Here is a 3580-nt window from a genome sequence, read left to right as displayed (position 1 = left end):
CACCAGTCAACAGTCAGTAGTCACCAGTCAGTAGTCAGTAGTCACCAGTCAGTAGTCAGTAGTCACCGGTCAGTAGTCACCAGTCAGTAGTCAGTAGTCACCAGTCAGTAGTCACCAGTCAGTAGTCACCAGTCAGTATTCACCAGTCAGTAGTCAGTAGTCACCAGTCAGTATTCACCAGTCAGTAGTCACCAGTCAGTAGTCAGTAGTCAGTAGTCACCAGTCAGTAGTCACCAGTCAGTAGTCAGTAGTCACCGGTCAGTAGTCACCAGTCAGTAGTCAGTAGTCACCAGTCAGTAGTCAGTAGTCACCAGTCAGTAGTCAGTAGTCACCAGTCAGTAGTCAGTAGTCAGTAGTCACCAGTCAGTAGTCAACAGTCAGTAGTTAGTAGTCAGCAGTCAGTAGTCAGCAGTCAGGGGTCAACAGTCAGTAGTCACCTGTCTGTAGTCAGCAGTCAACTGTCCATAGTCAACATTCGATAGTCAGTAGTCAACTGTCAGTAGTCAGCAGTCAACAGTCAACAGTCAGCAGTCAGTAGTCAACAGTCAGCAGTCAACAGTCAGTAGGCCGCAGTCAACAGTCAGTAGTCAACAGTCAGCAGCCAGTAGTCAACAGTTAGTAGTCAGCAATCAGTAGTCAGCAGTCAGCAGTCTGTAGTCAACAGTCAGTAGTCAACAGTCAGCAGTCAATAGTCAACTGTCAGTAGTCAACAGTCAGTAGTTAACAGTCAGTAGTCAGTAGTCAGTAGTCAGTAGTCAGTAGTCACCAGTCAGCAGTCAGTAGTCACCAGTCAGTAGTCAGTAGTCACCAGTCAGTATTCACCAGTCAGTAGTCAGGAGTCAACAGTCAGTATTCACCAGTCAGTAGTCAGTAGTCACCAGTCAGTAGTCACCAGTCAGTAGTCAGGAGTCAACAGTCAGTAGTCACCAGTCAGTAGTCAGTAGTCACCAGTCAGTAGTCAGTAGTCACCGGTCAGTAGTCAGTAGTCACCAGTCAGTATTCACCAGTCAGTAGTCACCAGTCAGTAGTCAGTAGTCACCAGTCAGTAGTCAGTAGTCACCAGTCAGTAGTCACCAGTCAGTAGTCACCAGTCAGTAGTCACCAGTCAGTAGTCAGTAGTCACCAGTCAGTAGTCACCAGTCAGTATTCACCAGTCAGTAGTCAGTAGTCACCAGTCAGTAGTCACCAGTCAGTAGTCAGTAGTCACCAGTCAGTAGTCACCAGTCAGTAGTCGCCAGTCAGTAGTCACCAGTCAGTAGTCACCAGTCAGTAGTCACCAGTCAGTAGTCACCAGTCAGTAGTCACCAGTCAGTAGTCAGTACTCACCAGTCAGTAGTCAGTACTCACCAGTCAGTAGTCACCAGTCAGTATTCACCAGTCAGTAGTCAGTAGTCACCAGTCAGTAGTCACCAGTCAGTAGTCAGGAGTCACCAGTCAACCGTCAGTAGTCACCAGTCAGTAGTCAGTAGTCACCAGTCAGTAGTCAGTAGTCACCGGTCAGTAGTCACCAGTCAGTAGTCAGTAGTCACCAGTCAGTAGTCACCAGTCAGTAGTCACCAGTCAGTATTCAGTAGTCACCAGTCAGTATTCACCAGTCAGTAGTCACCAGTCAGTAGTCAGTAGTCACCAGTCAGTAGTCACCAGTCAGTAGTCAGTAGTCACCGGTCAGTAGTCACCAGTCAGTAGTCAGTAGTCACCAGTCAGTAGTCAGTAGTCAGTAGTCACCAGTCAGTAGTCAGTAGTCAGTAGTCAACATCAGTGCTCGAGAAAAGACAAGTGGTAGTCAGTGCAAGAAAGGAAAGTGTGTTCGTTGTTTAGTTTTTTGTGTTATTCGTGATAATTCCACTAGGTGGCAGTGGCTATTATATATTTGGCATCTATCGCTATCATGTTTTTAGGATTTGCTGCATCCCCACCGGCAGATTTCATATGCACAGAAATGTGCAGAGTTGTGCCTTGCCTCCAGCCACTGGCAGCCAGTGCTCTACGGTGCTGGAGGGACGCAGCTCCACACTGTCGCGCCAAATTAAAGGTCCCTCCCTTTAATTTAACTGTGATGTTATTGGCTCCTGGAAGGATACATTAGCTTTACACGTAAATGTCAAGGAAGGAGAGGGAGAAGAATACGAGGAAGTAATCACGCTACTTGAAGATTTTTTATTTAAGAGACTCTGCAACTAAAAGATCTCCTGGAGTGGAGTCGACGTGGATACAGAATACAGAATACAGAATACAGAATACAGAATACAGAATACAGAATACAGAATAACCTCAAGGTAAGGGCACACTGTTACACTGTTGTTTCTTATCTATATGTATGCATTACATTACAAAATGCAGGTGTTGGCATTACAAAACGCAGGTGTTGGCATTACAAAACACAGGTGTTGCAGGTGTTGGGACTGAAACACAAGATGTTTTGATATCAGCAGAGAGACAAGCTCCAAGAAGTAACCAGTGCTGTGTCCTGTTACTGCTGTCAAGACCAGGAATAACAGAGAAAATGTTTTGGTAACATTTAGATGAGAAGAATGCAGTTAGAACAGCTTGGGTTTTAAATTATGTTTCCAATACTGCAATGTACAGCTTGAATGATTCAACAGTGGCAGGGAGAGGTGACAGGGGAGGAGAGAGAGAGAGGTGGCAGGGAGAGGTGACAGGGGAAGAGAGAGAGCTGGCAGGGGAGGAGAGAGAGAGAGGTGGCAGGGAGAGGTGACAGGGGAGGTGAGAGAGGTGGCAAGGAGAGGTGACAGGGGAGGAGAGAGAGAGAGGTGGCAGGGAGAGGTGACAGGGGAGGAGAGAGAGAGAGAGGTGGCAGGGAGAGGTGACAGGGGAGGAGAGAGAGAGGTGACAGGAGAGGAGAGAAAGAGAGAGCTGGCAGGCGAGGAGAGAGAGAGAGAGAGAGAGGTGGCAGGTGGCAGGGGAGGAGAGAGAGGGGTGGCAGGGAGAGGTGACAGGGGAGGAGAGAGAGAGAGATAGAGAGGTGGCAGGGGAGGAGAGAGAGAGGTGGCAGGGGAGCAGAGAGAGAGAGAGAGGTGGCAGGGGAGGAGAGAGAGAGGTGGCAGGGGAGGAGAGAGAGAGAGAGAGGTGGCCGGGAGAGGTGACAGGGGAGGAGAGAGAGAGAGAGAGAGAGAGAGAGAGATGGCAGGGGAGGAGAGAGAGAGAGATGTGACAGGGAGAAGTGGCAGGGGAGGAGAGAGAGGTGACAGGGGAGGAGAGAGAGAGAGAGGTGGCAGGGGAGGAGAGAGAGAGAGAGTTGGCAGGGGACGGAGAGAGAGAGAGAGGTGGCAGGGAGAGGTGACAGGGGAGGAGAGAGAGAGAGGTGGCAGGGAGAGGTGGCAGGGGAGGAGAGAGAGAGAGAGGTGGCAGGGAGAGGTGACAGGGGAGGAGAGAGAGATGGCAGGGGAGGAGAGAGAGTTGGCAGGGGAGGAGAGAGAGGTGGCAGGGGAGGAGAGAGAGTTGGCAGGGGAGGAGAGAGAGGTGGCAGGGAGAGATGACAGGGGGGAGTTTGATATAGAGTATTTAATTTCACTTTTTGCTTTGACTAAAGTATGGCAGTTGAGTTGTCGTTCCACGACTG

The 3580-nt window shown here is 49.6% G+C and overlaps 1 protein-coding gene across 2 annotated transcripts in view; it reads left to right on the top strand.

Annotated features, from left to right (window-relative positions):
• The first annotated feature begins 1945 nt into the window (after positions 1 to 1945).
• The window catches only part of LOC135549021 (acetylcholinesterase collagenic tail peptide-like), a 33714-nt gene continuing 32079 nt past the window's right edge, over positions 1946 to 3580 (top strand). Inside the window, exon 1 of one of the 2 annotated variants that reach the window (XM_064979090.1) lies at positions 1946 to 2276. The gene's annotated coding sequence lies outside the window, so the exon portion shown is untranslated. Of the gene's footprint in view, positions 2277 to 3526 lie in introns of those variants that run through there. The other variant, XM_064979091.1, reaches the window with a different exon arrangement.

The sequence above is a fragment of the Oncorhynchus masou genome, chromosome 12, assembly GCF_036934945.1.
Source record: "Oncorhynchus masou masou isolate Uvic2021 chromosome 12, UVic_Omas_1.1, whole genome shotgun sequence".
In the NCBI taxonomy this organism is placed as follows: domain Eukaryota; kingdom Metazoa; phylum Chordata; class Actinopteri; order Salmoniformes; family Salmonidae; genus Oncorhynchus; species Oncorhynchus masou.
This window is presented reverse-complemented; position numbering and strand designations above follow the sequence as displayed.